Below are 8415 nucleotides of genomic sequence, written 5' to 3'. Positions count from 1 at the left end.
AAGCAGGGACAAAGGGTGGGCATGGCTTTGCCCCCTTGTAAGTATTCGGTGATCCTGTAAGAATGCAAAGGGGCCCAGTCTGGCCCCAGCTCTGCCTCCACCCATCCTGGCCCACTCCATCCCTGCCTGACAGAGCATCTCTGCTGGGCATGAAGGTGGCCTCTGTAGCTGCTGTAGCCCATGAGAGCTGCCCATCAAGCCCCTAGTACAGACCAGGAGCTCCAGGTACCTGAAGAGGGGCAGAGATCAATGCAGTTGAAGAACTGGTTCCAGCAATATTAAAAGTGATTTATTTAGGATGCTGTGGAGGAGGCTTGATTGCACTCTGACAGCTTCATGAACACGGGTCCCCAGCCGATGGCTGCTACCATCCAGCTTCCCACAAACTTGCTGCTAACTGCTATATACATGCATTCCTCATTGCCCTGGCCATTGCGGACAGAGCCCTTGTCCATCAGCTGTCTGACGATGGCTGAGAAAATATAAGAGCATGGATTTATGGGATGGACCTCTGTGCCCTCTTCATTTCCACAGTATTTCACATTGTATTATGGAAGAAGAGCCACTTAAGAGGGATTTTTCCCTTCTTCACTAACCTGAGTCCCCATCAGTCTAGTTTGGTTGACATTGTGTGTGGATAGTGGAACATTGTTTTCATATGTGAGAGAATGGTTCTCTACTTCTTCATTGCTGTTTCTTACGATCTGTGGCTAAGTCTCTGTGAAGAGAGACCACTGGTATCTCATATGCACTGATTTATTTGGCTCATGGCAGCTGGAGGAATCATTTATATACTTATCTGCCATAAAAAATGTAAGGTGGTTGAGCCCTTTTTCTACCTCACAATGTGATTTTCTCCAGCCTTGGTGGTGACATCAATGGATAACACCGACAGACTTCACAAACTTGCCTGTGAAGCTTCATTTAATGCTTTATTGCCCGTGCCATCTGGCACCTGTCTGTGGCCAACACAGTTGCAGTACATTACTAGGCCATCTGCAAATACTTTTACTGAAGTCCTACATGCAACATTTATGACTAATCTGTACTAGGTCTCCAAACCATTATTATTTCAATTATGACACTTGGAAGTGGGGTAAGAGTTGAAAATTGCACAGGGGGACAAAATGAAAGAAGACAACTGCGTTGACTTTCTTTATATCTTTTGAATATAATTACTGTGAAACTGTCAAGTCTGTCTTCTGGAATTTTCCACCTCATAGCATATACATAAGGTGGTGAATTAATTATTCATTCCATGCCACTATCAAGAAGGACTATGGATAGACTTGGTCAACTGATGTTTACAAACCAGAATTATGCACTCTAATTTTGCAGATTTTACAACATGATTTTTCTAAATTACTAGGTGAGGTTTAAAAATCAGTGCAATAACAAAGCTTGGTTTTTAAGGGAAAAAAATTGTTTCTATCACTTTCCCATTCGCTGTGTAAAATATCATATACAGAATTTACACTACTGTTTGCCATGTTTCATCTTGGCATAACGTAGTTATTTTTTTAAATAGAAACTTTATTTTTATTTTGTAAATTTAAAAAAATCATTGAGATACATCTCTGTGGTTCCTCGTTCAAATTGTGAATTTTTGCAACAAGTAGTCAACACTCTACAAATGAACAAACATCATACCTCTTCTGATTGTTTATTGAGCATGGAGAAATTGCCAATTTTGAAAAACTGCAGTTTTTCAAACTTTTCTGCCAACCTCTAACTGTGAGTTCAGTGCTGCTTTGGGCTATATAATAGACCTAGGTTGTTTTACCAGTGATGGAAAAGTATTTTTATTTTGATTAACTTTTTCAAAAGATTCAGCTTTTTCTCTATGCCTTTGCCATGTTTACTTCAGAGTCTCTTTAAATGATTGATGAGTATTCTGTCTATATTGTGATAGTGCTGTTGGGGCAACCATCCACTGAAAACTCTTAAAGAGCATTGTAAATTGTGGTGAATAGTTATATTGCCTGTTTGGTGCAGAATGGTTAAGTCATTGTCACTTAGCTTTATATTATCAGTTTAAAATAAGTATATCTTAAACTGTGGAATTAGATGCATAAATTCACATCTGTACCTTTCCTCTCCATCTCCCAATACTGTAAACTATTTTTTGATTCATAGAAAAATATTTAAAGCATCATTTGACAGGTGAAACTCATGTGTCTGTAGTCCATGGGTGATATCCTGGCAGCAGAAAGGTATTTATATATTATTTTTGGTTTTCCTTCAGTCTCCTATATTAAGATTAACAGATTATCTTCTTTGATGGTTAATCTCACTTGTCAGTGTTTTAATAAATGGAAAACACTTGCCTTTAAATCAGATGCTGATATTGCCTGTTTTCTAATAATGGGCTTGATCAATGGAATTGCTGGTTTGATGATAAACTTATTAATTGAAATTTTGTATTGTGTGGCTTTAATAGATTTTTAATTTGCTGTGTTTGTTTAGAAATCTCTGATTTTTTGAGTACGTGGGAATGAGGAACAGAATAATTGGTATTTGCTGCTGAATTTTTAAATATGCAAGGTACCCAACGGAAACACCAGAGACCTAACCTATCTGCATCATTTTGAATATCTGGATGCCTGTTGATCTACTGTATATTTTACTTTCAGTATATTAACTTTTGTGGATTCATTAAAGTCTGATCAAAAGTAACAGTGTCAAAACACCAAAATGGATGCAAAAAAAAAATTGTGCTGCAGATAGAATAAAATTGTTACTTGGATTTGTGAAAAAAAAAAAAATGAGGAGAGACAGGTGGGGACCACAAGCAGGCTCCTGGTGAGGTTTTGAACTGGGGGCACTTGGAGATTGCTTGACTAGCTTTTCACCCACATGTTTCTATGGTAAGGACCTCTCCTGATGCTGAGCAGATAATTAAATTGGGAAATAAGAAAGGGGAATTCCTCTAAACTGGCTACTATGTGGAGAGCAAGGAACCTGGATGTCCTCCAGAGGAAGCCTGCAAGGGTGCCCTCTGGGCTGAGTAAGCACACAAGTTCAGGTCCCCAGGAGACCAGCCTCCTCCATTTTGAAAATGCACTTATCCTCCCTGCTAGCTATTTCTGAGGCAATTTTTCAGATAATGATCCAGGTGCAACTCAACAACTGCATTACCTGATGACCTGGGAGAAGCTGTAAGGACTACTGAAGTTCCAGGGGACTCTGCGCACTGTGGTGCAGAACCTTTATACCATGTCCACCCAGGCAGACTTTGTCTTCCCTGCTGAGGGCTCAGTTATCCCATTACCACTGCTGGGTCCCGGAAACCCATAGAGAAAATCAGAGCTCCTTCTAGGAGGAATAGAGAACTACTCCCTCCCAGGATGAGTTGCTGGAATCATTAATGGACCAGACTAGTCATGGGACAGGGTCACCCTTCCCCTGTTCATCAGAGGATGCAGCTACAGCAGTGAGAACAAAGGCCTGCTGTGTCTCAGATTCTTTCAGACGACCAGCAGGAACAATTTTAGACACAGTATGTTAATAAATGATAGAACTTGAGGAGTCACATGGAAGGAACTTGAGTAATATATTCTGAATGGTGAAATTGTTTTCATTGGGGACTAAGATTACAAACAAATGTTAAATTTTAAGCCAGACCTTTTATGTATTTTGAAACTCTAATAGCATCACATACTTCTTTGTTATCAGAACACATCAGAACACACATTCATGTGTGTGTGTATAGCACAGAGTGCAGCCAAATATACATATATTTATATCCTTCCCTTTTAAGTTTTTAAGACAGTTGCTCTACACACTGTCACCCTTTGTCAGTGGAAGACTCATATCCACAAAAATTTGACAATATTATGTGTTGAGAAATGTTTATATTGTTCATTTTGATGTGACAAATCATGATGTCATTTTTGTTTGATTTGTATTTCCCTTATATAAAAACAAATAAGGAATAAATGTCTATTGATCAAGCAAATTCATTTTTCAATCAATTGTTGGCTTATTTTATTTGCCTAACTTTCTTCTGTTTTGTGTGTTTTAATTTATCCTATTTTATTGTAAGATTTAAAATCAAATATAGATATTGTCATTTGTTTCATGTGTGGGTCTATGTTGTTTAAATATTTTACTGTTTGCATTTGACAGTGGGACTATGGAATCTTTCAGCATATAAGTTGGTGTAATTTTTATTTATGGAAAATGAAATAAAATTATTTGGGTATTATTTTGTCCTTTGCCTTTCAATTTTTATGTTACATAAAGAAGAAAATATTATTTTCATTTGTCATTTTATATTTTAGATAATTAGTTATTTCACCAATGGAAGGTGTTTTTACTACATGTGTGAGTTAGAGGCCTGTTTTGTCTTCACTTCTTCTACTTTACATGACTTTCCTAAACCAAACTTCTTTTGCTGTAGTTAGGGGATATCAGTTAATCATTACAGCAAATAGGGCCAATTTGATGTTAATATATTGCAAATCAGTTTGAACCTATGACATGGCTGCAAAACATACAAAGCAGTAACTGACAGAATTAAAGGGAAAAGCTGATAAATTCATAATAGCAGTGGAAGAATGTAACACACTGAACTCAGGAGCTGAAATAACAAGTAGATAAAAATTGGAAAAGAATACAGAATATGTTACCCACCTCATTAATAACCTTGATGCAATTAAGATATAGACTTTCCTGTACCCTAAAATGGAAGAATAAATGCATTTTCAAGTGCTTTCATTATAGCTACTGAAATTGACCACATCTTGAGCCATAGGCAAACTTTAACATATTCAAAAGTTTGTAATTATATGCAATATATTTATTCCTTTGCCAGGGTTGCCATTATAATGTACTGCAATCTGGGTGGCTTAGAACAAGAAAAAGCTATTGTCTCACAGATCTAGAGGCTAGACTATGAGGTCAAGTTTTTTGGGGGTTTTTTTGGTTTTTTTTTCCTTTTTGTCTTTTTTCGTGTCCGGCAACAGATCGCAACCCTCAGTGTCGCGCCCGCACCGGACCAGGACCGGCAACGGGATTGCGACCCTCGGTGTCATGCCCGCACCTCGCTCAGCCAGTGAGTGGGAACCGGTCTGTATGTGGGATCCGAACCCTCGGCGGGAGCGACACCGTGCTCCCAAGCGGTGCACTGTAGCAGTGCGCCACCGGGCTGGCCCATATGAGGTCAAGTTTTCAGCAGGTTGTTCCCAGCCTCTCTTCTAGCTTCTGATGGTTTCCTGGCAATTTTTGCTATTTTGTGGCTTTATATGTTTACCTCCATCTCCACATAGTGTTCTAATTCTGTGCGTGCTTCTGTGTCCAAATTTCCCTTGTTTATATAAGATCACCAGCCATATTGGCTTAGAGGCTCAAAGTACTTCAGTATGATCTCATCTTAACTAATTTTATCTGCAAAATCCTTATTTTTACATGCGGTCAATTTCTGACAGGATTTCAACGTGAATTTTGGGCAAACATAATTTAACCGAGTATTATGTATATTCTGAATATGGTGGAATGAGTGCATAAACACAAAATTAGAAAGAGAAGACAGTTTCCAACGGCCCAGAAATTTAAAGTGTATATTTAAACAACCCAGAGGACAAGAATGCAAACAAGACAAACTTTGAAGTATTTTTATCTAAGTGATAATAAACATATAAGATAAATCAAAACATGTAGAAAATAGGGAAAACAAAGTTTAAAGATTTGTGTACCATACATATATTTGAATATGCTTCTCTTTAAGACATTTAGTACCAAATCCCTGTCAGATTTTGTTTTTAATTCACTGTCAGTTTCTCTCTGTTATTGTTTATCCTCACATTCTCACACCTAACATTTTTTCTTTTTTTAAATAGAAACATAACTGATTATACATATTTGTGGGTACAGAGTTGACTTTTGGTTTTTTGTGCGTATAAGATGTGATGATAAAATAAGGATTATTAGCATATTCATCATTACAAAATGCAATTATTGTTTGTGTCCATCACCCAGCCCCCTCCCCAGCCCCCTGCCCAGCCCCCTTTCCCACCTCCAGCACCCACAGTCCCCACAGTTCTGTCCTCTCCCACCTTGCCAGCCCATCTCTCTACCATCCTCTCTCTGCAACGCTCCTAAATTTTTCATCAGTTCCACCCCATTCTTTTTTCTCTGTTCTCATCTCCCACCTTTCCAGTTTCTGTGTCTGTACTGTCACTGTTTCCTTGGACACTTCCTTTTCCTCTCCTCTTTACTCCCTCGGTGTTTTCTTCTCCGCGGCACGTTTTCCCCTTCCTCCGTGCTTGCCTTCCTCTCTCTCCACCCGCCTTTGCTTGTCTCATTTCTCTGCCTTTTGCCCCTCTCTTCATTAGTACTTCTCTCTCCCTCTGTCCCCCTCTCTCCGATTCCCCTTTCTCCCGCGATCCCCTCCCTCTGTCACTCTGCTCTCTCTGTCTCTCCCTCTCTCTAGTCTCCTCTCTCTATTTTGGGTTTGCCCCGTGACTTTATTTATCACTCTTTTGCATTTCATTCGTCAGACCCCAACCTTCTTTTCCTGATTCCATGTGCTCTCCGCCTTAAGCTTCCTGCTGTTCTATCTGCAAATGCAGCTGTTTGCCCCCTTTTCTCCCCTTCTCCCATTTATGTTTTCCCTCTAATGTTTTTCACACTTCTGTATTTTTTTGCCCACTTCACTGTGTTTTCTTTGTCCTCTCTCTCTCTCTCTCTCTCACACACACACACACACACACACACACACACACACACACACACACATTCTCCTTTGTCACTTTGTCTCTCTTTATTCAAATTTTTCATGTCCTTGATCCTCCTTTTTCTGCTGTGTATCTTTCTCTGTGTCCTCTTTTTTTCTTGTTTCTTTCTCTAATTTTATTTCTTCCTTATTCTCTCACCCTAATGTTTCCTCTTAAATCTCATTCCTTCATGGTTTTCCCATCAGTTTCTTCTTTAGGTTCCCACCTTCTCTTTTTTATTTTTCCTTTTCCTCTCTCTGTTTTCTAACCTCTCTCTGTATTCTCTCTTCTCTTTTTTACCCCTCCCTTTTAATTCTTTTCTTTGTGTTGTCCATCTTAATATACCTCCTATTTCTCTTGTTTGTTTTCTCCTTGTGTCCTTCACACAACTTTGCTCTGATTTCTCATAGACTCTGAGAATAGCTTTTGAAATATTTACATTCTCTTAAATTTCTTAATGCCTATTCCTTTAATTTACAAAAAGGAAGCAGAAGTTCAATGATTACATAATTTAATTGATAGCAAGTGTTTTTTATTTAGTCTCTTTGCAGGATCAGTTATCTCCTTAAGAAGAAATGACTCTTGTGCTTTTCAGGTGGGCAATGAAAGATGCAACGGTGCAGAGCCTGAGGACTGTAAGCTCAAGTGCACACACAAACACACACACACAACTAAATATGCACACACCAATACACATGGACACCCAGGAAAATATGCACATGCAAGTACACACCAACACCCAGGAAAACAGGCAAACACAAAACTGAAAAGACACCCACGTAAACATGCACACCCAAATACACCTATAAACACCTCTGAACACACACACACACACACATATATCCACACACAACACACAGTGTTCAATACGTAAAAAGTGTTCCTTGTACAAAATAAATAAAAGATAAAACTTAAAAACGCATTAATTCTAAATACAGTAAGAAATACCATTATATATTTACAAAGTGATAAATTAGAATGAAGACATCAAACATTATAAATATCTACCCACTAAATACCTTAAACACTATACATAACTATAATCAAAAGACTAATTTTATTAACTCAAATGAGATGAATTCTAATTTCTAATTCAAAATATACATTTTACAGAAATACAAAAGCAAATCAATTCTAATTTTTATTTCAAAATATACATTTTACAGAAATGGAAAAGCAAAAGTTAAATACTATGGACATCTGGATAACAGACATAAAATACGTTGCAATCCATATATATGTAATGCACAATTTCACTAACATTCATAACACATTTTATAACAAAATCCATACTTCCAGATAAAACTGCATTGTGTCAAATGTCTAGTTTACTTGTATTTTCATTATGCTGAAGCAATACTAAATCAAAGGAAACTAAAGCTACACCTTAGTAAGTTTAAAAAGAGTCAATTAATAGAATGAATATTAAAATATTTATTAAATTAAACAATGAAAATGTAAACAAAGCAGAAAAGAAAAAAATAATTCTAAATGTAAAACTTAGTTTAGGATGAAAAAACAAATCTATAAACTTTGAAATGTTTGGGTTTCTAGCTCCCATTAAGAAAAGTTTCTGGCAACTTCTACGTGCCTGCCTCATTCTACCAGCCTCCTTCCTGGTCCTGAGACACCATTCCTGCTGGGGATCTCTGCAAAACTCACACTCCTTCCTTCTTAGCACTGCCTGTTAGAAAACGCA

At 37.7% G+C, this 8415-nt stretch overlaps 1 pseudogene; it reads left to right on the top strand.

The window, feature by feature from the left end:
- Window positions 1–249: 249 nt before the first annotated feature.
- LOC103609724 lies at window positions 250–1052 on the top strand (annotated as a pseudogene).
- Window positions 1053–8415: the final 7363 nt, after the last annotated feature.

The sequence above is a fragment of the Galeopterus variegatus genome, unplaced genomic scaffold, assembly GCF_000696425.1.
Source record: "Galeopterus variegatus unplaced genomic scaffold, G_variegatus-3.0.2 Scaffold9998, whole genome shotgun sequence".
Lineage (NCBI taxonomy): Eukaryota > Metazoa > Chordata > Mammalia > Dermoptera > Cynocephalidae > Galeopterus > Galeopterus variegatus.
Note: the sequence above shows the minus strand (reverse complement) of the source record. Positions and strands in the feature narration are given on the sequence as shown.